Genomic DNA, 27,782 nt, shown 5'->3' with positions numbered 1-27,782 from the left:
ATGGCCTCGATGATACTGCTCGGCGCCGTTATAATCCTGTTGAACCTCGCATCTATGTCATTGGCGCAACCTAAGCACAGATGCAGAACACATTGCGGTGACATTGAGATTCCCTACCCATGTGGCATTGCTATTGGTTGTGCCATCGAACAAAGGTTCGAGGTCAACTGCAGCAGGACTGTTGATGGAATTGAGAGGCCATTCATTCATGAACAGGAGGTTCTAAACATCTCAGCATCCCGCGGTCAATCCAGAGTTTTAATGACCATCCCATCATATTGCTACAATTCTAGTACAGCAAAAATGGATTTGCGCCCTTGGGATTTTTACTTAGCATGGCCATATCGGTTCTCGGACGTGCAGAACAAGTTCATAAGCATTGGTTGCAACTCAATGGGATACATTTACACAGGCAAATCGAGGTATGTAGCAGGGTGTATATCGGTGTGTTGGAGCCCGGACGAACTGGCAAATGGCTCGTGCGTCGGCATAGGCTGCTGCCAAAACACCATTACCATGGGATTAACAAGCTACCATGCCGTATTCTATGATGTCGACTACCTCAACAGTACGACTAGTTGGCACTTCAACCCATGCGGCTACTCCATGGTGGTGGAAGCGGAGAATTTTGTTTTCAACTCAGTATATAACCACGACAAGGTTCAATGATACCTAAAAAGGGCGGCAACCGGTGGTGCTTGACTGGGCAATTGGAAATGTAACATGTGAGGTGGCGAGCAGAAACATGTCTTCCTATGCATGTCGGACCGGAAACACTGTGTGCGTGAATTCACCCAATGGCTTAGGGTATCTATGCAATTGCTCTAGCGGATACCAAGGGAGTCCTTACCTCTCCAATGGATGCACAGGAAAGCCCCCCCCCCCCCCCCCCCCCCCGGTACACACACCTAGATTGTATTAATTTTCATGTGTACCATTTCCCCTCTCATATATGCATGCAAAAAAATCCGAATAGAGAAATGCAAAGTAGGGGTTATAATATGTAAGTTTTGTCTCTTGAGAATCGAGTACTTATGTAATAGTAGATGAATATGTTGTTGGAAAAACTGTAAAGGAGAACATACCGTCATACTCAAGTCTTGTACTCACTTTTTTTCTATCTCATATTGATCAAATTGTTAGTTTGTTTCATTATACTTGTCTTGCATCTTGAATGCCATTTCAGTTCCATCATTGATTGAAAAATGGTACGTATACCTTTGTTTGTAACTTTTGATGTTGACTGATATATATTCATTTAAGTAGAATTGCAAATCATTTCTTAGAATAAATAAGAAGCCTAGATCAAGTGGTATTCTATAGTTATCTACTAATACCCCAATATCCATATCTTTCTTATCTTACCTCAAAAGTCTCACATGGGATTAGGTGTTTTTTCTTGGATATTCACTGCACATGTCAATGAATGTGAGCATAGTCCAAGTCCCTGCCCTAAGTCTGCAACTTGTTAAAACATAGTTGGAGGATACCATTGTTTATGTCCTTTTGGCGGTAATTTTGCAAAGGAAACAAACTCTTGCACCAATGGATTGATAGGTAAACCTCCTGAAGTTATCACCTTGCTTTATTCGTCTTATAACCATTGACAACATTACAACCATTTTAGAATCTGAAAAGAGATTTTTGCTATTTATCATTTAAATATTATGTTTTGGTGAGAGCAACACGGTAGTTTTCTTTTCATTGCCTGGCAATGTAGAGAGGTTTTGTCAGTTGTCACTGGCCCACTGCCAAACTTTGGTTATTTTTATTTTTAACATCAACTAGGACCAGAGCATTGGTCCGCTGAATCTAAAAACAATGGAATCGAAAGTGTTTTCGGCAACACATAAATAACGACAAAGTAGTTACAGACAAAAAAAAACTATTCACACCCCTCCTCCCTCGACGCGCCCCGCGCGTACGTCACGGGTGCCCTAGATCGACGGCCAGCGACTCGCTCCTCTCCAACGCTTCCTCCCCCCCTCCCGCCTCGCCACCGCCGGAGTGCGTCCGCTGGGCGAAGCCCGTGCGGCGCGGGCGGCGGCGCGGTCTCTTCCTCCTTCCTTTGGTCGTCGTGGCGGCATCATGGGTCGGCTATGCGGCGGCGAGGGGCGCGACGTCTGGCTGGATTCTCGGTGGCGGGGATGGCTGGATTCGGCGGCCTCTTGGCTAGGAGGCAGTGGTGCGTCGTGGTGGCGCTGGTGGCGGGGTTTCGGTCGGGGTCGTCTCGATCTCGATTTGGGACGTCGCCGTCGCCAGGGACGGTGGTGGCGTGGCCGGATCTGTGCCCAGGCGTGGGCTTGGTCTTGGAGTCACGGTCGGCACGGTGGTGGGTGTGACATGTCGGCAGCTGGGCGGATCTACGAGATTCCATCCTTGTCTGGTCCTTGTTAGCGATTGTGTTGCTTTTGTATCGTACCCTCTTCAGGGCATTGTTTTGGAGTTTGCTCCAGTTGAAGGGAGCAGCGACGCCGATAGCGCATGCCCGGTGGTGCAACTGCTGAGGAAAATCACGCCGACTATGGTCATGGCGGACATTGGCGGCGTCTTTGATGTCGTTTCCTTGTCGGGGCATCGTCGTTGCAGTTTGCGTGACCAGGTTCGGGATGCTCTGGGGGAAACCCTAGAGTTGGGTCTCCCAGATCGGACGATGATGGCGTTCTCAGTATCGCTTCTCCTCCTGGGGGCATCGTTTTGGAGCAAGTGATGGCTGGAGGTGACAAGAGGAGGAACGGTGTTACATCTACCGCAAGGCCGACGGCGGATCACTGCGGCATGGCGCTGCGGAGTTTCAGGGATGGGCGTGTGTGAATGGACACGCGCAGGATGGTGGCATTGTCTGACGCCATGGTGGCGTCGACGGTAGGCCTGCCAAGGTTGGTGCATGAGTACCTGCTCTAGAGATGGATACGCGGTTGGAGGTGGCGGCGGCCTATGAGAGTGCGTCAGACCGATGTGTGACCCAATTCCGGCATTGTGGCTTAGTTGGGGCATCCGACATTAGATGTTAGGATTTGATGTGATGTATGTTTGGTATTAGGCTCGGACATTTGGCACATCTTCATCAAGGGGATAGGAGTAGCGACATGTGTGTTGACAAGATGATGGCTTCTAGCATATTGATATATTATTTGTAAGGTCTTTATAAATAATTAATAAAATGGATGCATTCATCGTCCAGATGCAGAGGCTGAGAATATATCCTTTTTTTAAAAAAATGTGTCTAAATATTACGTATATACTTTTGCAGGAGTTATTATTGGACTAAGTTGTGGTACTGGGGTTCTATTTATTGCGTTAATTTCAACCTTGTTGGTCCGAAGTGAAGGAAATATGCCCTAGAGGCAATAATAAAGTTATTATTTATTTCCTTATAATCATGATAAATGTTTATTATTCATGCTAGAATTGTATTAACCGGAAACATAATACATGCGTGAATACATAGACAAACAAAGTGTCACTAGTATGCCTCTACTTGACTAGCTCGTTAATCAAAGATGGTTATGTTTCCTAACCATGAACAATGAGTTGTTATTTGATTAACGAGGTCACATCATTAGTTGAATGATCTGATTGACATGACCCATTCCATTAGCTTAGCACCCGATCGTTTAGTATGTTGCTATTGCTTTCTTCATGACTTATACATGTTCCTATGACTATGAGATTATGCAACTCCCGTTTACCGGAGGAACACTTTGGGTGCTACCAAACGTCACAACGTAACTGGGTGATTATAAAGGAGCATTACAGGTGTCTCCAAAGGTAGATGTTGGGTTGGCGTATTTCGAGATTAGGATTTGTCACTCCGATTGTCGGAGAGGTATCTCTGGGCCCTCTCGGTAATACACATCACATAAGCCTTGCAAGCATTACAACTAATATGTTAGTTGTGAGATGATGTATTACGGAACGAGTAAAGAGACTTGCCGGTAACGAGATTGAACTAGGTATTGGATACCGACGATCGAACCTCGGGCAAGTAACATACCGATGACAAAGGGAACAACGTATGTTGTTATGCGGTCTGACCGATAAAGATCTTCGTAGAATATGTAGGAGCCAATATGGGCATCCAGGTCCCGCTATTGGTTATTGACCGGAGACGTGTCTCGGTCATGTCTACATTGTTCTCGAACCCGTAGGGTCCGCACGCTTAAGGTTACGATGACAGTTACATTATGAGTTTATGCATTTTGATGTACCGAAGGTTGTTCGGAGTCCCGGATGTGATCACGGACATGACGAGGAGTCTCGAAATGGTCGAGACGTAAAGATTGATATATTGGAAGCCTATGTTTGGACATCGGAAGTGTTCCGGGTGAAATCGGGATTTTACCGGGTTACCGGGAGGTTACCGGAACCCCCCGGGAGCCATATGGGCCTTCATGGGCCTTAGTGGAAAGGAGAAAGGGGCATCCCATGGGGGCTGCGCACCTCCCCCCTCCCCTAGTCCTATTAGGACTAGGAGAGGTGGCCAGCCACCCTTCTCCCCCTTTCCCCCTTGGGAATCCTAGTTGGAATAGGATTGGGGGGGGGGGAGTCCTACTCCCGGAAGGAGTAGGACTCCTCCTGCGCCCTCTCCTTGGCCGGCGCCCCCCTCCCCCCTTGGCTCCTTTATATACTGAGGTAGAGGCACCCTAGAACACACAAGTTGATCCACGTGATCTATTCCTTAGCCGTGTGCGGTGCCCCCTGCCACCATATACCTCGATAATACTGTAGCGGAGTTTAGGCGAAGCCCTGCTACTGTAGTACATCAAGATCGTCACCACGCCGTCGTGCTGACGGAACTCTTCCCCGACACTCTGTTGGATCGGAGTTCGGGGATCGTCATCGAGCTGAACGTGTGCTCGAACTCGGAGGTGCCGTAGTTTCGGTGCTTGATCGGTTGGATCGTGAAGACGTACGACTACTTCCTCTACGTCGTGTCATCGCTTCCGCAGTCGGTCTGCGTTGGGTACGTAGACAACTCTCTCCCCCTCGTTGCTATGCATCACATGATCTTGCGTGTGCGTAGGAAATTTTTTGAAATTACTACGAAACCCAACAGTGGCATCCGAGCCTAGGTTATTTATGTTGATGTTATATGCACGAGTAGAACACAAGTGAGTTGTGGATGATACAAGTCATACTGCCTACCAGCATGTCATGCTTTGGTTCGGCGGTATTGTTGGACGAGACGACCCGGACCAACCTTACGCGTACGCTTACGCGAGACCGGTTCCCTCGACGTGCTTTGCACATAGATGGCTTGCGGGCGACTGTCTCTCCAACTTTAGTTGAACCAAGTATGGCTACGCCCGGTCCTTGAGAAGGTTAAAACGGAGTCTATTTGACAAACTATCGTTGTGGTTTTTGATGCGTAGGTGAGATTGGTTCTTACTTAAGCCCGTAGCAGCCACGTAAAACATGCAACAACAAAGTAGAGGACGTCTAACTTGTTTTTGCAGGGCATGTTGTGATGTGATATGGTCAAGGCATGATGCTGAATTCTATTGTATGAGATGATCATGTTTTGTAACCGAGTTATCGTCAACTGGCAGGAGCCATATGGTTGTCGCTTTATTGTATGCAATGCAATCGCGATGTAATGCTTTACTTTATTACTAAACGGTAGTGATAGTCGTGGAAGCATAAGATTGGCGAGACGACAACGATGCTACGATGGAGATCAAGGTGTCGCGCCGGTGACGATGGTGATCATGACGGTGCTTCGGAGATGGAGATCACAAGCACAAGATGATGATGGCCATATCATATCACTTATATTGATTGCATGTGATGTTTACCTTTTTATGCATCTTATCTTGTTTTGATTGATGGTAGCATTATAAGATGATCTCTCACTAAATTATCAAGAAGTGTTCTCCCTGAGTATGCACCGTTGCCAAAGTTCGTCGTGCCCAGACACCACGTGATGATCGGGTGTGATAAGCTCAACGTCCATCTACAACGGGTGCAAGCCAGTTTTGCACACGCAGAATACTCAGGTTAAACTTGACGAGCCTAGCATATGTAGATATGGCCTCGGAACACGGAGACCGAAAGGTCGAGCGTGAATCATATAGTAGATATGATCAACATAAACGATGTTCACCATTGAAAACTACTCCATCTCACGTGATGATCGGTTATGGTTTAGTTGATTTGGATCACGTAATCACTTAGAAGATTAGAGGGATGTCTATCTAAGTGGGAGTTCTTAAGTAATATGATTAATTGAACTTAAATTTATCATGAACTTAGTCCCTGATAGTATCTTGCTTGTTTATGTTGATTGTAGATAGATGGCTCGTGCTGTTGTTCCGTTGAATTTTAATGCGTTCCTTGAGAAAGCAAAGTTGAAAGATGATGGTAGCAATTACACGGACTGGGTCCGTAACTTGAGGATTATCCTCATTGCTGCTCAGAAGAATTACGTCCTGGAAGCACCGCTGGGTGCCAGGCCTGCTGCTGGAGCAACACCAGATGTTATGAACGTCTGGCAGAGCAAAGCTGATGACTACTCGATAGTTCAGTGTGCCATGCTTTACGGCTTAGAATCGGGACTTCAACGACGTTTTGAACGTCATGGAGCATATGAGATGTTCCAGGAGTTGAAGTTAATATTTCAAGCAAATGCCCGGATTGAGAGATATGAAGTCTCCAATAAATTCTATAGCTGCAAGATGGAGGAGAACAGTTCTGTCAGTGAGCATATACTCAAAATGTCTGGGTATAATAATCACTTGATTCAATTGGGAGTTAATCTTCCGGATGATTGCGTCATTGACAGAATTCTCCAATCACTACCACCAAGCTACAAGAGCTTCGTGATGAACTATAATATGCAAGGGATGAACAAGACTATTCCCGAGCTCTTCGCAATGCTGAAAGCTGCGGAGGTAGAAATCAAGAAGGAGCATCAAGTGTTGATGGTTAACAAGACCACTAGTTTCAAGAAAAAGCGCAAAGGGAAGAAGAAGGGGAACTTCAAGAAGAACGGCAAGCAAGTTGCTGCTCAAGAGAAGAAACCCAAGTCTGGACCTAAGCCTGAAACTGAGTGCTTCTACTGCAAGCAGACTGGTCACTGGAAGCGGAACTGCCCCAAGTATTTGGCGGATAAGAAGGATGGCAAGGTGAACAAAGGTATATGTGATATACATGTTATTGATGTGTACCTTACTAGAGCTCACAGTACCACCTTGGTATTTGATACTGGTTCTGTTGCTAATATTTGCAACTCGAAACAGGGACTACGGAATAAGCGGGCACTGGCAAAGGACGAGGTGACGATGCGCGTGGGAAACGGTTCCAAAGTTGATGTGATCGCGGTCGGCACGCTACCTCTACATCTACCTTCGGGATTAATATTAGACCTAAATAATTGTTATTTGGTGCCAGCGTTGAGCATGAACATTATATCTGGATCTTGTTTAATGCGAGACGGTTATTCATTTAAATCAGAGAATAATGGTTGTTCTATTTATATGAGTAATATCTTTTATGGTCATGCACCCTTGAAGAGTGGTCTATTATTATTGAATCTCGATAGTAGTAATACACATATTCATAATGTTGAAGCCAAAAGATGCAGAGTTGATAATGAAAGTGCAACTTATTTGTGGCACTGTCGTTTAGGTCATATCGGTATAAAGCGCATGAAGAAACTCCATACTGATGGACTTTTGGAACCACTTGATTATGAATCACTTGGTACTTGCGAACCGTGCCTCATGGGCAAGATGACTAAAACACCGTTCTCCGGTACTATGGAGAGAGCAACAGATTTGTTGGAAATCATACATACCGATGTATGTGGTCCGATGAATATTGAGGCTCGTGGCGGATATCGTTATTTTCTCACCTTCACAGATGATTTAAGCAGATATGGGTATATCGACTTAATGAAACATAAGTCTGAAACATTTGAAAAGTTCAAAGAATTTCAGAGTGAAGTTGAAAATCATCGTAACAAGAAAATAAAGTTTCTACGATCTGATCGTGGAGGAGAATATTTGAGTTACGAGTTTGGTATACATTTGAAAAACTGTGGAATAGTTTCGCAACTCACGCCACCCGGAACACCACAGCGTAATGGTGTGTCCGAACGTCGTAATCGTACTTTACTGGATATGGTGCGATCTATGATGCTCTTACTGATTTACCGCTATCGTTTTGGGGTTATGCTTTAGAGACGCCCGCATTCACGTTAAATAGGGCACCATCAAAATCCATTGAGACGACGCCTTATGAACTGTGGTTTGGCAAGAAACCAAAGTTGTCGTTTCTTAAAATTTGGGGCTGCGATGCTTATGTGAAAAAGCTTCAACCTGATAAGCTCGAACCCAAATCGGAGAAATGTGTCTTCATAGGATACCCAAAGGAGACTGTTGGGTACACCTTCTATCACAGATCCGAAGGCAAGACATTCGTTGCTAAAAATGGATCCTTTCTAGAGAAAGAGTTTCTCTCGAAAGAAGTGAGTGGGAGGAAAGTAGAACTTGATGAGGTAACTGTACCTGCTCCCTTACTGGAAAGTAGTACATCACAGAAAACTGTTTCAGTGACACCTACACCAGTTAGTGAGGAAGCCAATGATAATGATCATGAAACTTCAGATCAAGATACTACTGAACCTCGTAGATCAACCAGAGTAAGATCCGCACCAGAGTGGTACGCTAATCCTGTTCTGCAAGTCATGCTACTAGATCATGATGAACCTACGAACTATGAAGAAGCGATGGTGAGCCCAGATTCCGCAAAGTGGCTTGAAGCCATGAAATCTGAGATGGGATCCATGTATGAGAACAAAGTATGGACTTTGGTTGACTTGCTCGATGATCGGCAAGCAACTGAAAATAAATGGATCTTTAAGAAGAAGACTAACGCTGATGGTAATGTTACTGTCTACAAAGCTCGACTTGTCGCAAAAAGTTTTCGGCAAGTTCAAGGGATTGACTACGATGAGACCTTCTCACCCGTAGCGATGCTTAAGTCCGTCCGAATCATGTTAGCGATTGCCGCATTTTATGATTATGAAATTTGGCAGATGGATGTCAAAACTGCATTCCTGAATGGATTTCTGGAAGAAGAGTTGTATATGATGCAACCGGAAGGTTTTGTCGATCCAAAGGGAGCTAACAAAGTGTGCAAGCTCCAGCGATCCATTTATGGACTGGTGCAAGCCTCTCGGAGTTGGAATAAACGTTTTGATAGTGTGATCAAAGCATTTGGTTTTATACAGACTTTCGGAGAAGCCTGTATTTACAAGAAAGTGAGTGGGAGCTCTGTAGCATTTCTGATATTATATGTGGATGACATATTGCTAATTGGAAATGATATAGAATTTCTGGATAGCATAAAGGGATACTTGAATAAAAAAAATTCAATGAAAGACCTCGGTGAAGCTGCTTACATATTAGGTATTAAGATCTATAGAGATAGATCAAGACGCTTAATTGGACTTTCACAAAGCACATACCTTGACAAAATTTTGAAAAAGTTCAAAATGGATCAAGCAAAGAAAGGGTTCTTGCCTGTGTTACAAGGTGTGAAGTTGAGTAAGACTCAATGCCCGACCACTGCAGAAGGTAGAGAGAATATGAAAGATGTTCCCTATGCATCAGCCATAGGATCTATCATGTACGCAATGCTGTGTACCAGACCTGATGTGTGCCTTGCTATAAGTTTAGCAGGGAGGTACCAAAGTAATCCAGGAGTGGATCACTGGACATCGGTCAAGAACATCCTGAAATACCTGAAAAGGACTAAGGATATGTTTCTCGTATATGGAGGTGACAAAGAGCTCACCGTAAAAGGTTACGTTGATGCAAGCTTTGACACTGATCCGGACGATTCTAAATCGCAAACCGGATACGTGTTTACATTAAACGGTGGAGCTGTCAGTTGGTGCAGTTCTAAACAAAGCGTCGTAGCGGGATCTACATGTGAAGCGGAGTACATAGCTGCTTCGGAAGCAGCGAACGAAGGAGTCTGGATGAAGGAGTTCATATCCGATCTAGGTGTCATACCTAATGCATCGGGTCCAATGAAAATCTTTTGTGACAATACTGGTGCAATTGCCTTGGCAAAGGAATCCAGATTTCACAAAAGGACCAAACACATCAAGAGACGCTTCAACTCCATCCGGGATCTAGTCCTGGTGAGAGACATAGAGATTTGCAAGATACATACGGATCTGAATGTTGCAGACCCGTTGACTAAGCCTCTTCCACGAGCAAAACATGATCAGCACCAAGCCTCAATGGGTGTTAGAATCATTACAATGTAATCTAGATTATTGACTCTAGTGCAAGTGGGAGACTGAAGGAAATATGCCCTAGAGGCAATAATAAAGTTATTATTTATTTCCTTATAATCATGATAAATGTTTATTATTCATGCTAGAATTGTATTAACCGGAAACGTAATACATGTGTGAATACATAGACAAACAAAGTGTCACTAGTATGCCTCTACTTGACTAGCTCGTTAATCAAAGATGGTTATGTTTCCTGACCATGAACAATGAGTTGTTATTTGATTAACGAGGTCACATCATTAGTTGAATGATCTGATTGACATGACCCATTCCATTAGCTTAGCACCCGATCGTTTAGTATGTTGCTATTGCTTTCTTCATGACTTATACATGTTCCTATGACTATGAGATTATGCAACTCCCGTTTACCGGAGGAACACTTTGGGTGCTACCAAACGTCACAATGTAACTGGGTGATTATAAAGGAGCATTACAGGTGTCTCCAAAGGTAGATGTTGAGTTGGCGTATTTCGAGATTAGGATTTGTCACTCCGATTGTCGGAGAGGTATCTCTGGGCCCTCTCGGTAATACACATCACATAAGCCTTGCAAGCATTACAACTAATATGTTAGTTGTGAGATGATGTATTACGGAACGAGTAAAGAGACTTGCCGGTAACGAGATTGAACTAGGTATTGGATACCGACGATCGAACCTCGGGCAAGTAACATACCGATGACAAAGGGAACAACGTATGTTGTTATGCGGTCTGACCGATAAAGATCTTCGTAGAATATGTAGGAGCCAATATGGGCATCCAGGTCCCGCTATTGGTTATTGACCGGAGACGTGTCTCGGTCATGTCTACATTGTTCTCGAACCCGTAGGGTCCGCACGCTTAAGGTTACAATGACAATTACATTATGAGTTTATGCATTTTGATGTACTGAAGGTTGTTCGGAGTTCCGGATGTGATCACGGACATGACGAGGAGTCTCGAAATGGTCGAGATGTAAATATTGATATATTGGAAGCCTATGTTTGGACATCGGAAGTGTTCCGGGTGAAATCGGGATTTTACCGGGTTACCGGGAGGTTACCGAAACCCCCCGGGAGCCATATGGGCCTTCATGGGCCTTAGTGTTAAGGAGAAAGGGGCAGCCCAAGGGGGCTGCGCACCTCCCCCCTCCCCTAGTCCTATTAGGACTAGGAGAGGTGTCCGGCCACCCTTCTCCCCCTTTCCCCCTTGGGAATCCTAGTTGGAATAGGATTGGGGGGGGAGTCCTACTCCCGGAAGGAGTAGGACTCCTCCTGCGCCCTCTCCTTGGCCGGCGCCCCCCTCCCCCCTTGGCTCCTTTATATACTGAGGTAGAGGCACCCTAGAACACACAAGTTGATCCACGTGATCTATTCCTTAGCCGTGTGCGGTGCCCCCTGCCACCATATACCTCGATAATACTGTAGCGGAGTTTAGGCGAAGCCCTGCTGCTGTAGTACATCAAGATCGTCACCACGCCGTCGTGCTGACGGAACTCTTCCCCGACACTCTGCTGGATCGGAGTCCGGGGATCGTCATCGAGCTGAACGTGTTCTCGAACTCGGAGGTGCCGTAGTTTCGGTGATTGATCGGTTGGATCGTGAAGACGTACGACTACTTCCTCTACGTCGTGTCATCGCTTCCGCAGTCGGTCTGCGTTGGGTACGTAGACAACTCTCTCCCCCTCGTTGCTATGCATCACATGATCTTGCGTGTGCGTAGGAAATTTTTTGAAATTACTACGAAACCCAACACGAAGGTGGAACCAAGGTATTAAAAGTAGAGTTCGAAAGGCGCACTTCCGCAGAAACAAAGGTCTTTTCTTGGAACAACTGATCTCATCGGATGAAAGTGCCATGCATAGCACTAAAATATTTTTTTTGGATGGGTTAGAAAAGGCAACCGGCAATTTTGACTCCACACGCATTCTAGGTCTTGGAGAGCATGGTACCGTTTACAAGGGGATTTTATTAGATAGGCGCGTGGTGGCCATAAAGAAGTCCAAATTGGTTGATCAAATAGAGATTGATCAATTCATTAACGAGCTTGCCATTATGTCACAAATCAATCATTGAAATGTGGTAAAACTTTTTGGATGCTGCCTCGAGTCAGATGTACCTTTGCTTGTGTATGAGTTCATATCCAACGGCGCATTGTCTGAAATCCTCCATGGTGACAACCTCAGTTCCAGGATCTCTTTAACATGGGACGATCGTATTATAATTGCTAGTGAGGCTTCAAGTGCTCTTGCTTACCTGCATTCCGCTGCTTCTATACCAATCTTTCACAGAGACGTGAAATCTGCCAATATACTCTTGACTCATAACTTCAGTGCGAAGGTTGCAGACTTCGGAGCGTCAAGATCCATCTCCATTGATGAAACTCGTGTAGTCACAGCAGTGCAAGGTACATTTGGATACCTGGATCCCGAGTATTACCACACAAGCCAACTAACTGAAAAGAGTGATGTTTATAGTTTTGGTGTGATAATTGTCGAGCCCCTTACAAGGAAAAAGTCGATCTTTCTCAATTCCCATGGTGAAAATAAAAACCTATGCCATTACTTTGTTCAAAGGCAACAAGATAACACCATCAAGCAGATCGTCGATGTTCAAGTTCTTGAGGAAGGTACGGAAAGACAGATCGACGAGATGGCCTCCCTTGCGATGGCATGCTTAAAGCATAGAGGAGAGGAGAGGCCTACCATGAAAGAAGTGGAGCCAAGACTGCAGGCCATGAGAGGGAAGATGGTGATGAAGTGAAAGTGCGTTATATCGACTAGAGGGGGGGTGAATATGTGATTTTGATGAAAGTCTTCAAAACGTGGGAGTTATGAAGACAAACAGCGAAGATATGCCTATTACTATGCAGCGGAAGTTAGATTACACTAGGCAAGCCATGGTCAAGTATTCAATAGAGTGAAAGCACAATGACAAACAGCTGCAGTGTAATAAGGATCAGGTAGGAAGAAGTTATGAAGCCAAACAGATCATACATTCACGTTGTGAAGAGAAAAGATGGAGCAAGCATGCAATGGCTTCACAATGAGTAACAGTAAGAAAAAGGAAGTGAAGATGTAACCAGTGACTCGTTGAAGACAATGATGTGTTGGACCAGTTCCAGTTGCTGTGACAACTGTACGTCTGGTTGGAGCGGCTAGGTATTTAAACCTTAGGACACACAGTCCCGGACACCCAGTCCTGAACACGCAGCTCAGGACACCAAGTCCTCACCGTATTCTCCTTGAGCTAAGGTCACATAGTCCTCGCCCAATCACTCTGGTAAGTCTTCAAGGTAGACTCCCAAACCTTCACAGACTTCGTTCACTGGCAATCCACAATGTCTCTTGGATGCTCTGAACGCGACGCCTAACCGTCTGGGGATGCACAGTCCTCAAGTGTAATAAGTCTTCAGATCACACAGACAAGAAGACTTAAGTGATGCCCAATGTTCTCTGGCTCTGGGTGGTTAGGGCTTTTCTCCTCGCTAGGAATTTTCTCTCAAAGGCTTCGAGGTGGGTTGCTCTCAAACGACAAAAGCCGTGCACTGAAATCTGAGCAGCCAACCGTTTATGGTTGTAGGGGGTGGGCTATTTATAGCCACTTGGCAACCCGACCTGATTTGTCCGAAATGACCCTGGGTCACTAAGGAACTGACACGTGTCTCAACGGTCAGATTTCAAACTCTCATGGCAACTTTACTTGGGCTACAAGCAAAGCTGACTTGTCTGGCTCTGGACAAGATTCGCTCTCATTGTCTTCACTTGAAGACATAGGTTTTTGTTTTAGGCATCACTTCAGTCATTCTGACTGGTTCTCCTGGACCCCACGTATCAGTACGGTGGTTCCTATGACTCAACACAAAAGAAAAAGAACTATGAAAGATCTAAGTCTTCGAGCTCCATAGGCTTCATAACGTGTCTTCTTTTGTCATAGTCTTCAATGTGAATATCTTCATATACCACTTTTGGCTTCAATGTCTTCATACATTTTTAGGGGTCATCTATGGTAGTAAAACCGAATCAATGAGGGACTTCTACCTGTGTTATCCTGCAATTCTCACAAACACATTAGTCCGTCAACTAGGTTTGTCGTCAATACTCCAAAACCAACTAGGGGTGGCACTAGATGCACTTACAATCTCCCCCTTTTTGGTGATTGATGACAAACTAGTTGAAGTTTTCAACGGGGAATATAGTCTGTGAAATTGTAAAGGATAAGGAATTGTCTTCATAAGTTGCAAGGGCTCCCCCTGAAGATGTGCATATAAGTTAATTTGCTTTTGGAATGCAAATGCACATGGCAGGTTGTACTTGGAGATCCACTTCAGCTTATGATGACAATCCACTATGCATGTGAAAGTATATAAAGATAAAGACATGCATAATGGAAAATGGACGTCTGCAGAATGAGATAAGTGCGGAATTTATCTTCGCACAATAGGGTGGCAAACAAGTAGCAGACGACCATCTGGTTTAAGTGTTACAACTCGTAAGAACCAAATGTAGCAAAAAACGAGAGTTGTAAGCACGAAGCAAAATATAACAAAACATAAAGCACCCGCCCATATGGACCCGCTTGAAGACTATCAACCCATATGCTTCTCCTCCTTTTGTCAGTAAGGACCAAAAAGGTTTGAAGACATAGAGTGTCTACTCGTTCCCAGGAGCAGCAGGGTCGTTGGAGGTGTTTGGCGGTGCAGAAGAGCTTGGAGGTGCTGAAGCAGGTGGCGGTGAGGTAGCATCGTCTTCTTCATCAATGATTATGACAGTGACTGTGGCAGCAGATGAAGAAAACTCAGAGTCTTCAAGTGATGGTGTGCTTCGCATCACAGCCCTTCTAGGAGGTGTGGTGTCAAACTTGAATCGCTCAGTGAAGCCATCCTCTTCAAGTTCAGCTTCAGTACACATCATTGATAGCCCTTTCCATGTACGACGACAGGTTTCATGGGTAACGAAAGCATTCTTGGTGGCAAGATTTCGAAGACGGTTGACATCCACCAAGAGGCTTTTCATCTAACGCTTTAGCCAGTCATGATGCCTATCTTGTTTTTGATGAAGGGCCACAAGAAGCTCTCGGTCATTGAGAACACGAGCACGCTTCTTGGGTCTTGAAGCAGTTGCACTATCAGTGGCTTCAGTTGAAGCAGGGTGTGGCGCACGTGTAGTGCCAGCCAAAGGATACACCCTGGAGATGGCTTCAACACCTTCATCGTTCTGAGTGAAGCTCTGGTGTTCTGCATTCTGAAGACTCAAAGGTTGCTTGGCAGGCTCAGGATATATAGCTTCAGCAGAGGTATCCACATCTGGCAAGAAGATCCGATGGTTGCGGGCTGAGGGCTGATATGAGATCGCAGAGTGAAGCTTGATCAGTCTCATTACCCAAGGAGCATAGTACTTTAAACCAAACAGATCTGAGCCTGATGCAGCTAGTTGGCGTATGAAGAGATTCTGTGCGTTGAAGCATTTGCCATGAAGAATACAGAATATCAGAGTCTTCATTGCACCCTCGATCTTGGCATTTGGAGAGTGCCCTTTAATAGGCCAGAGAGTCCGTCGGAGAATGTGATAGATGGTTCTGGGCAGGTACTCAAAGTCTTCAACAAAGAACTCTGTTGGATAAGGAGCATCGTGGGGCAATGGCTTCATCATGGAGAGCATCTGACTCATATTTGGTCCAGGCCTCTGGAATATGCTCTCAAGAGCTTCAGTGTGTAGTGGACAGCCTTCCTCGAAGAGTTCGCCGGGAGTGGGCAGGCCAGTGAGCACAATGATATCGAATGCATTGGCTTCGTGATGGACATTGCCGGTCATCCACTCCAGGGCCCAAGTCTTCGGATCTCTGTTGTATCCTTTGATGTGTAGGGTGGCATAGAATTGCAACAGAAACTCTTCATTCCAGTGCTCTTCATCAGTTATAAACTGCAGCAGACCCACTTGCTTGAAGCAATCCAGTGCTTCCTCTAAACAGGGCAGACCAGCAATGGCTTCAACATCAAGGCGCTTGTGCGGGAAGATGCGACCTTGGTTGTATAGGATGCATGAATAGTAGCTGCGCTGAGGATAGCTCCAGAACCTATCTGATGAAATCCTTTCCCTTGAATAGGGGTTCTTGGAGCTGTTGAAGAACGTATTATCTGCCTTGAAGCTATTGATGTTAAAGGAGCCAGGTGCTGATGCAGGACCTGGGAACCTTGGCAGCCTTGGGGCTGGCTTCTGGACATGAGGCCTATGCTCAACATGGTAATCAAATTGAGGACCTGCAGCAGACTCAGGAATAGAAGTGTCTGGATCAGTAGCTTCACTGTCTTCTGAAGCTTTTGGTGGGGAGGGCTCCACATTGGCTTCAGTGTTGGTTGTGGCAGCCTCAATATTTTCAGCCTCCGCTTGACTAGCTGGAGGGTCAGTCACAAGCACGTTCTCCTAGAGAACTGCTTCTTGGTGGAGCATAGGAGTGGGCTCTTGTGGTGCTTCTTCTGCGGCTGATGCAGCCGGAATGTCTTCAGCATAGAGTTGAGGCCTTGGACCTTTGCGAAGCCTGCGGAATGCAGACGACACCTGTGGGGTTGGTGTGGGCTGGGCCTCATTGTCTTCTTCCTCTTGAGGGCGATCCGCCCATGACGCATCTTGTGCAATTGGCGTCAAAGGACGACCAATGCTGATGAGTTCGCTTTGTTCAGACTGAGGAAGGGCTGCATCATCTTGTACATTGTCCTGATGACCAATGTCTTCAGCAGCAATGGGATCGGCTGCTGGTATGTCTTCAGCTTCAAGAGCCTCTGTGGACACAGGCTCATGAACTGTCAGTTGTCGTTCTGCGTTGGGGTGAACCATAGAAATAGGTTCAACTATCAAGGGCTCTGTGGGAGCAGCCCGAGATTTCTTGATCTTTCGCTTCTTCTTGCTGGGGGCAGTAGGAGAGGCTTCAGAGCTTTTCCTCTTCCTGGCTTCAGCCTCAGCAGTTCTTGTCTTCTTGAGCTCTGAAGCTGTTGACCGGCTCTTTGGCTTCGAGCCAGTCGTTGCAGTTGGGAAGACAATTGGAACTGCTTCTTGCCTAGGTGCCTCTGGTTCAGCCATAGCAGGCTTCTTCTTCTTCTTCGCGGCCATCTTGGGGTCGATGCCAGGACGCCCAAGTGCCTTGCGCTTCTTAGCCTCATTGTAGGCTTGTACACATCTTTCAGCCAGAGACTTCATCCGCTCACGTGAACCCTGAGCTTCTGCACGCTTCTTCAGAAAATTTTCCTTTAGCTCATGCAACATGGTCTTGAAACTCTTCACTTCTTGCACGCTGAGCTTGGCCATATTATTCTTGAACTGAGCCTTTTCATGATCAATTTTCTGCTTCAGTTCAACAATGCGCTGGGCAATTGCAAGTTCTGAAGCAATAGCGCCTTGGAAGGCGACGCTGAGGCCAACGGGCAGCTGCAGATCTTTGAAGCTGATGTTTGGTGTGGCAAACCATTCGTCGATGAAGTTGTGGATGATGGCGACATCAAAGAGAGGCAAATTGTTGAAGATTTCAGCTTCTTCTCTGCTCTTGATGAGCTGCTCTAGAGCGTCATCTCCAAGATGTTCATCACTTGACAGATCAATGGCTTCGCTGCGCAGAATGGCAGCAGCTGTGAGCTCTTTGCCGGTGTGTGGCTGAGGCACCTTGGCCTTCTGGGGCTTGGAGACGCGGAATACGTCTTCAGACTGCACACTGTCTTCAGGAGGTGCAGTTGCCAATGGCTTCGCCCTTGAGATTTTTGATGAAGGGGCCGGCTTTGAAGCTTTTGGCTTCTTCGACTGCTTTGGCTTCAGTACAGCAAAAGCTTCATCAGACTCAGTGTCAGCTGGAGGGTCATTCACGGTAGTCCCTTGGACTAAGATGCGGGTGCTGAGGCCCTCAAGGATGGCATACGGACCGATGATATTGGGTTCTGCGTCGCGTGTGCCATCTGCCCTTGGTGTTGAGGGACCAGGGTTGAAGTCTAACCCCAACTTCTTGTTGTTCTGCTTCGCTGATTGTTGGGCAAACTGGAAGTTGTGCTTGAACAGATTGTCGTCACGACACCAGAGTAGTGACGACGGATGTGCATCATCAGGCTGTGGCCCACGAACCATGCATGGATAGAAGCTTTGGGAAATAGCTTCATCTCTGGACCTGGGTACAAGGTTCTTGTATAAGATGTCTCCCCACGGTCTTTTGATGGCACTTTTCTCAGCATACTCTTGGGTTGTGAAGCGGTATTTGAACCATTGTTCTGCCCAATAGCGTCGAATCCATTGGATTCGGGTCTTGCGCTGCCCATAATTCTTTTCAGGATCTGTTTTATACATTTCTGCCAGGTCTTCAGGCAGATCTTTGGAAGTTCCTCCACGTCGCTGTCTGCCCCCCTTCCTTGCTGCTGCTTCTGAAGCCATAAACTTTAACTTGAAAGGCTTCAAAACTTTCAAAGGCTTCAAAGGCTTTCTTTTGCTGGACCAACAGGAACTGGCTTCAGGAGAATTTATGTGATGCTGTAGGAATTCTGCAAATGAATGCAGACTATGAGAACCAAAGGATTCTCCCACAGACATGTACCTGTGACAGCATTAAGGTGCGAGGGAAGGGGAAGAGGTCATATGCATTCTCAGAAGATTTTGAAGATTAATCAGTTTAGAAGACATTGACCTCATCGTGCGAAGACATTCACTCATAGATAAGAAGTTGGTTCCAGATTTGTACGAACCCACAGATCAGTACAAGTGTGGAATCTAACTACTTCATGAAGCACAAGTGAATATACTAGGCATGTTATGAGATGCAGATTGAGAGATCTAACTTGTGTGAAGAGAAACTTCTTATGGTAGAAAGTGACAGAACCATGAGATCAAAAGGGGCTGTAAAAAGAAGTTTTATTTACCACACTTGGAACTGCTAGATGGAGTGGGAGATGATGCCGAGCAGTTCAATCCTCCGTGCCCTAACTTGGCGACGGAAGACACCTACGGCGACGGCGAAGAGGACGATGTCCGCGATCGGCGTGAAGACGGCGTCGGAGAAGTTGCGGCAGCGAAGCGCTTCGTCGCCGGCGTCGTCGAGAGCTAGCGGTGGCGCTAGGGTTCGTGCGAGGGTGGAAAAAGGAGATAATGACCGCGGTAAGTGTGAATTTATAGGCACAGGGGCGGCACTGTGCTATTACACAGGTGCCCCTGGCGATTCGCATCTGAGGAACGCGTGGCCAGTTTGCGGAAGTTTGGGGTTTGTTCCACATCCCACGCACGCCTGGATTGTCGGGCGGTCGTTCCTGCTTCTCCGGATTTTATGTGGAGGAATGATCATTGAAAGCGGACTTTTATGGTTGTCTCTATATCTTCTGCTGACAACGACGCAGTGAAGACATTCGACAGTTTCAATAGAATGCATATGACTTAGAGAGATAGAGTTTGAGATAGAAAGCATAGAGAAGATTGGGGTCCGATCACATTCACTTAGTTCAAAAGATTCAACACGAAGACATAGCTATAAGTGAATGCTGTAGAAGACAGAACACTAGCATATATATATATCTGTAGTCAACATAGTGAAGATAATCATGAAAATATGTTGAGTTCGAAGCCAAATCAAATGTGAAGACATTGCAGGGTAACGCCATGAGTGAAACACTTCAAAATGAAACGTTTGGTGGTGGCGTTACCCACCGTATAGGAAGTATTAGACCCAGACACGGCGCACAATTATCGTGGCGCTCCAAAGTCAAATTCCACATTAATGTATTCACACTTAGAATGTATGTCTTCATTGATTGAAGATATACTTTACTTTGTGCGTTGTACATCTAAGTCATCATATGCATAAGTGTTAGGATGTGTGCCTGATCACAGGACATTTGAGGATTCCAGGATATTTAGCTCACACCGTAACTTGCAAAACCTCTTCTCATCCAAGGGCTTGGTGAAGATATCTGTCAATTGCTCTTCAGTGTTGACGTGTATGATATCAATGTCTTCCTTCACAACATGATCTCTGAAAAAGTGATGACGAATTTCAATGTGCTTTGTCTTCGAGTGTTGAACTGGGTTGTTGGCAATCTTGATGGCGCTTTCGTTGTCGCAGTAAAGTGGCACTCGCTTCATATCAATGCCATAGTCCTTGAGTGTTTGCTTCATCCACAGAAGCTGAGTGCAGCAAGATCCAGCAGCAATGTATTCAGATTCAGCAGTGGAGAGAGATACACAGTTCTGCTTTTTTGAAGACCAACATACAAGTGATCGTCCCAGAAAGTGACATGTGCCTGATGTAGACTTGCGATCAACTTTGTCACCAGCATAATCAGCATCCGAGAATCCAACCAAATCAAACTCTGAGCCCTTTGGATACCATAATCCTAGAGTTGGGGTGTGAGCCAAATATCGAAGAATTCGCTTCACAGCTAAGTGATGCGATTCCTTTGGTGCCGCTTGAAATCGAGCACACATGCAAACACTAAGCATAATATCTGGCCTAGATGCACATAAATAAAGCAGAGAACCAATCATAGAGCGGTATACCTTTTGATCGAACTCTTTACCATTGTCGTCAAGACCCAGATGATGTTTGGCTGGCATTGGTGTTGTGAAGCCTTTGCAGTCTTGCATACCGAACTTCTTCAGGCAATCTTTAAGATACTTCTCTTGAGATATGAAGATGCCATTTTGTTGTTGTCTTATTTGAAGACCAAGGAAGAACTTCAGCTCCCCCATCATGGACATCTGATATTGCTCTTGCATCATATATCCAAACTCTTCACTGTACTTCTGATTGGTGCAGCCGAAGATAATGTCATCCACATATATTTGGCACACAAACAGTTCACCATCATATGTCTTCGTGAAAAGAGTGGGATCCAGGGAACCAGGTATGAAGCCTTTGCTCTTCAGGAAGTATTTGAGTGTGTCATACCAGTCCCTAGGGGCTTGTTTGAGGCCATACAGTGCCTTGTTGAGCTTGTATACCATGTCAGGATGTTTTGGATTTTTAAAGCCAGGCGGTTGTGCAACATACACTTCTTCTTCAATCTTGCCATTGAGAAAGGCATTTTTCACATCCATTTGATACAGAAGTATGTTATGATGATTTGCATAGGCCAGCAGTATGCGTATGGCTTCAAGCCTAGCCACAGGAGCAAATGTTTCATCGAAATCAATGCCCTCCACTTGAGTATATCCTTGAGCAATGAGACGAGCTTTGTTTCTGACAACTTGACCATGCTCATCTTGCTTGTTGCGGTATATCCATTTGGTGCCTATTATGTTGTGCTTCCGTGGATCAGGACGCTTAACTAGTTCCCATACATTATTTAGCTCAAACTGTTGAATCTCTTCTTGCATAGCTTGAATCCATTCAGGTTCCATGAAGGCTTCTTCAACTTTCTTGGGTTCTGATATTGAGACGAATGCAAAGTGCCCATAGAAATTTGCTAGCTGAGTTGCCCTTGAACGAGTGAGTGGACCAGGTGCATTGATGCTGTCAATTATTCTGTCAATCTGCACTTCATTGGCAACACGAGGATGTAAAGGGCGAAGACTTTGCTCTTGCTGATCTATGTTGTTGTTGGGAGGAATGTCTTCAGGCTGAGCATTGTCTTCATGTTGATCAGGTGCTGAGATGATAAGTTCTTCTTCAGGATGAGCTTCAGAAGGTATAATCTCTCCAGTTCCCATAAGCTTGATTGATTCACTAGCTGGAACTTCATCTAGCACATTTGGCAGTTGCTCTCTTTGTGAACCATTTGTCTCATCGAACCGCACATCCACTGTTTCAACCACTTTGTAATGAAAGAGATTGAAGACTCTGTAGGAGTGCGAATCCTTTCCATATCCAAGCATAAAACCCTCATGTGCTTTTGGTGCAAATTTTGAAGTGTGATGTGGGTCCTTGATCCAGCACCTTGCGCCAAATACTCTGAAGTAACTGATATTTGGCTTCTTGCCAGTTAGGAGTTCATAAGATGTCTTGTTCAGAAGCTTGTGAAGATAAACACGATTGATTGTATGGCATGCGGTGTCAATGGCTTTAGTCCAGAACTTTCTTGGAGTCTTGTATTCATCTAGCATCGTTCTGGCCATCTCAATGAGTGTTCTGTTCTTGCGTTCGACGACGCCATTCTGCTGTGGCGTGTACGGAGCTGAGAATTCATGTGTGATGCCCAAGGTATCAAGATATGTATCAAGGCCAGTGTTCTTGAATTCAGTGCCATTGTCACTTCTGATGTGCTTTATCTTGGCGCCAAAATTGTTCATAACTCGATTGGCGAAGCGTCTGAAGACATCCTGCACTTCAGTCTTGTAAAGGATTATGTGCACCCAAGTATATCTAGAGTGATCATCAACAATGACGAAGCCATAGAGGCAAGCAGTAGTAGTAAAAGTTGAGTAGTGAGTGGGACTGAAAAGATCCATGTGGAGCAGTTCGAAGGGTTGAGTAGTAGTCATGATTGTCTTCGAAGGATGTTTTGCCCTCGTCATCTTCCCTGCTTCACAGGCACCGCATAAGTGATCTTTCTTGAACTTGACTCCCTCGATGCCTATGACATACTTCTTCTTCGCAAGGGTGTGGAGGTTCCTCATGCCAGCATGCCCAAGCCTCCGATGCCAAAGCCAGCATTCTGAAGTTTTTGCAAGAAGACATACTGCAAGTTGTGGCCCTGCTGAGAAATCTACCACATACAAATCATCTTTCCGATACCCTTCAAACACTAGAGACTTGTCAGATTCCATTAGTACCAGGCAACGATATTTTCCAAATATTACGACCATGTTCAAATCGCAAAGCATTGAGACAGACATTAAGTTGAAACCAAGGGATTCAACAAGCATGACTTTATCCATGTGTTGATCCTTTGAGATTGCAACTCTACCTAGACCCAATACCTTATTTTTACCAGTGTCAGCAAATGTGATGTGGCTCTTGTCAGATGGACGTAAGGTTGAGTCCATAAGAAGGCCTCTTTTGCCAGTCATGTGATTTGTACACCCACTGTCAATAATCCATTCTGAAGACTTTGAAGACGCTGGTGTCATACCTATAGTGCAGTTAGGGGGATAGGCTTCACGAAGAGAATTGTGAAGCAAAAACATTTGACGAACCAGTGGGTTATGAAAACTTAGATTCAGATTAGGACTAATAGGGGGAGTAGCATGCGATTCAGGAACGAAGTACATAATGATGCCATTCGGGCATTTTATCTTGCGCCCTACAAGATTTTTAAGGTCCCCAGCAATAGCGTCAGAAGATTTTGGTTTTTTGCTGGAGACCTTTCCCTGCAAAAGAGAGTTAAGCCTTCTTAACCACCTACATCTTCAAGGGTGGCTTAGAAGCAATAAGTCTAAGTGCAGCATCTGAAAATTTTGGCTTTGAAGCCTTAGCAAACAGTCTTGCAGGTGGACAATAGTACTCATAAGAATAAGCAGAATAATTTTTGGTCATATGAACATGACGGTTTGATGAGCTGCTCTCATATTCATATGCCTGAATATGGTTTCCCTGCAAAACATTTGTGTTAGTGTGACTCAGGTGAGTCCTCTGTTTGTATGAAGCCTTTGGACCGTATGAAGCCTTTGGTCTGAGGTTTGTCTTCTTCAAGTGAGGTGTCATGAAGACATTCACAGGAAGATTTTCCAGACACTTTTTCGGAACCCAGATCTTCTTCATAGGCGGTCCATTCCTGCAGTTAGTACCAATGTACCTGGCAAACACTTCACCATTCTAATTCTTAAACAGTTTATAGTTTGCATCAAAGGATTCATCAATAATAATGGGGTTAGCACAAGTGAAGCCAGATAAATTGGATGGATCTGCTGAAAGTTCCTTTGTAGCAACCCATGTGGTTTTGGGGTACTACTCAAGTTTCCAGTAAGAGCCATCTGAATTTATTTTCCTTACGAACCCAACACCCTCTTTCCTAGGGTTTCGGTTCAGAATCTGCTTTTTGAGGACATCACATAATGTCTGATGTCCTTTAAGACTTTTGTACATCCCTGTTTCAAGCAATGTCTTCAACCTAGCATTCTCATCAGCAATAGCAGTGGTATCCTCAGCAGAGGGGTTAGTTACCACATCAACAGTTGAAGATATTGCAACAGCAGTAGCAGTGGAACATTCAGCAACAGAAGTAGCATTATCACGCTCAATGCATTTAAGACATGGTGGTTCAAATCCTTCCTGAGCGGAACTAATCTGTTCGGTGCGAAGTGACTCGTTTTCCTTTTGAAGATCTTCATGAGCCACTCTCAATTTCTCAAGTTCTTGCTTCCTTTGAAGATAATCATAGGAAAGCTTTTCATGAGTTGTTGAGAGAGTATCAAGACGATCTTCAAGTTCCTGATACTTAACGTGAAGATTTTTTATGTCTTCAATTAAGGATTCAAATCGAGTCATTTCAGCACCCAACAGATCATCGCTTCTGTCTAACAGTTTTTGAATATGTTCCATGGCCTTTTGTTGTTCAGTTGCAATTTTAGCAAGTGTTTTGTAACTGGGTTTTGAATCACAATCAGAGTCATCATCACTGGATGTTTGATAGCGAGTAGTGCGTGTGTTTACCTTGGCACTGCGTGCCATGAAGCAGTAGGTAGGAGTGGAGTCATCCTTGTCATTTGCATCGGTGTCGGTGATGAAGTCATTGTCTTCAGTGTTGAAGATGGACTTGGCGACGTATGCTGTAGCCAGACTTGCAATGCCAGAATCAGACTCCTCCTTAGACTCCACCTCTGCCTCCTCAGAAGCGGACTCCTCCTCAGAATCCATTTCCTTGCCAACAAACGCACGTGCCTTGCCAGATGAGCTCTTCTTGTGTGATGAAGACTTTGAGGAAGACTTGAAAGAAGACTTTGAGTATTTCTTCTTCTTCTTGTCGTCAGAGTCATATTTCTTGCTCTTCTTCTTCCTTCTGTTCTCATTGTCCCACTGTGGACACTCAGAGATGAAGTGTCCAGTTTTTTTGCACTTGTGACATGTTTTCTTCTTGTAGTCATGAGCAGAAACTTCATCATTCCTTGAGTTTGATCGTGAAGATTTTCTGAAGCCTTTCTTCTTGGTGAATTTTTGGAACTTCTTCACTAGCATTGCAAGTTCCCTTCCAATGTTTTCAGGATCATCAGAACTGCTGTCAGATTCTTCTTCAGATGAGGAAACAGCTTTTGCTTTCAAGGCACGAGTTCGCCCATAGTTTGAACCGTAGATATTTCTTTTCTCAGAAAGCTGAAACTCATGTGTGTTGAGCCTCTCAAGTATGTCAAACGGATCGAGTGTCTTGAAATCAGGACATTCTTGAATAATCAGGGCTAGGATGTCAAACGAACTATCAAGTGATCTCAGCAGCGTCTTGACGATTTCATGTTTGGTGATCTCAGTGGCGCCGAGGGCTTGAAGCTCATTTGTGATGTCAGTGAGCCGGTCAAATGTGTGCTGGACATTCTCATTGTCATTTCGCTTGAAGCGGTTGAAGAGGTTGCGAAGAACACTGATTCTCTGATCTCTCTGGGTTGAGATGCCTTCATTGACCTTGGAGAGCCAGTCCCAGACCAGCTTGGATGTCTTCAAGGCACTCACACGGCCATACTGTCCTTTTGTCAGATGACCACAGATGATATTTTTGGCAGTAGAGTCCAGTTGAGTGAACTTCTTGACATCAGCAGCAGTGACACCTTCTCCAGCCTTGGGAACGCCGTTCTCGACGACATACCATAGGTCGACGTCAATGGCTTCAAGATGCATGCGCATCTTATTCTTCCAGTAGGGATATTCAGTTCCATCGAAGACGGGGCACGCAGCGGAGACTTTGATTATCCCTGCAGTCGACATAGCTAAAACTCCAGGTGGTTAAACCGAATCACACAGAACAAGGGAGCACCTTGCTCTGATACCAATTAAAAGTGCGTTATATCGACTAGAGGGGGGTGAATAGACGATTTTGATGAAAGTCTTCAAAACGTGGGAGTTATGAAGACAAACAGCGAAGATATGCCAATTACTATACAGCGGAAGTTAGATTACACTAGGCAAGCCATGGTCAAGTATTCAATAGAGTGAAAGCACAATGACAAACAGCTGCAGTGTAATAAGGATCAGGTAGGAAGAAGTTATGAAGCCAAACAGATCATACATTCACGTTGTGAAGACAAAAGATGGAGCAAGCATGCAATGGCTTCACAATGAGTAACAGTAAGAAAAAGGAAGTGAAGATGTAACCAGTGACTCATTGAAGACAATGATGTGTTGGACCAGTTCCAGTTGCTGTGACAATTGTACGTCTGGTTGGAGCGGCTAGGTATTTAAACCTTAGGACACACAGTCCCGGACACCCAGTCCTGAACACGCAGCTCAGGACACCAAGTCCTCACCGTATTCTCCTTGAGCTAAGGTCACATAGTCCTCGCCCAATCACTCTGGTAAGTCTTCAAGGTAGACTCCCAAACCTTCACAGACTTCGTTCACTGGCAATCCACAATGTCTCTTGGATGCTCTGAATGCGACGCCTAACCGTCTGGGGATGCACAGTCCTCAAGTGTAATAAGTCTTCAGATCACACAGACAAGAAGACTTAAGTGATGCCCAATGTTCTCTGGCTCTGGGTGGTTAGGGCTTTTCTCCTCGCTAGGAATTTTCTCTCAAAGGCTTCGAGGTGGGTTGCTCTCAAACGACAAAAGCCGTGCACTGAAATCTGAGCAGCCAACCGTTTATGGTTGTAGGGGGTGGGCTATTTATAGCCACTTGGCAACCCGACCTGATTTGTCCGAAATGACCCTGGGTCACTAAGGAACTGACACGTGTCTCAACGGTCAGATTTCAAACTCTCATGGCAACTTTACTTGGGCTACAAGCAAAGCTGACTTGTCCGGCTCTGGACAAGATTCGCTCTCATTGTCTTCACTTGAAGACATAGGTTTTTGTTTTAGGCATCACTTCAGTCATTCTGACTGGTTCTCCTGGACCACACTTATCAGTACGGTGGTTTCTATGACTCAACACAAAAGAAAAAAAACTACAAAAGATCTAAGTCTTCGAGCTCCATAGGCTTCATAACGTGTCTTCTTTTGTCATAGTCTTCAATGTGAATATCTTCATATATCACTTTTGGCTTCAATGTCTTCATACATTTTTAGGGGTCATCTATGATAGTAAAACCGAATCAATGAGGGACTTTTACCTGTGTTATCCTGCAATTCTCACAAACACATTAGTCCCTCAACTAGGTTTGTCGTCAATACTTCAAAACCAACTAGGGGTGGCACTAGATGCACTTACATGAAGAGAAATCATGAGTTAGAAAGGCATGGTGAAACTGTGACATTGTTACCTTCAAATTATTCCAACTATTTCAGCACTAGTTTTGGGGCTGCTAATTCATCAAATCAATGTGTCACTCGATGTTGTACAATGGAGCGAGAACTAGTTTCTTGGACGGACCTACCTCGCTAAATTGTCACATTTCCCCTTCTTTTGATAGAAAAAAATGCATAGTTTTTTCCTTTGTTCTACTTGCTAAAA

The 27,782-nt window shown here is 45.0% G+C and overlaps 1 pseudogene; it reads left to right on the top strand.

Moving 5' to 3' along the window:
- On the top strand, positions 1-27,713 carry LOC125507239 (wall-associated receptor kinase 5-like; annotated as a pseudogene).
- The last annotated feature ends 69 nt before the right edge of the window (positions 27,714-27,782 follow it).

This window comes from Triticum urartu, chromosome 5A (assembly GCF_056163025.1).
Source record: "Triticum urartu cultivar PI428250 chromosome 5A, HENAU_Tu73, whole genome shotgun sequence".
In the NCBI taxonomy this organism is placed as follows: domain Eukaryota; kingdom Viridiplantae; phylum Streptophyta; class Magnoliopsida; order Poales; family Poaceae; genus Triticum; species Triticum urartu.
The sequence above is the reverse complement of the archived record's forward strand: the minus strand, read 5'-3'. Positions and strand labels throughout refer to the sequence as shown.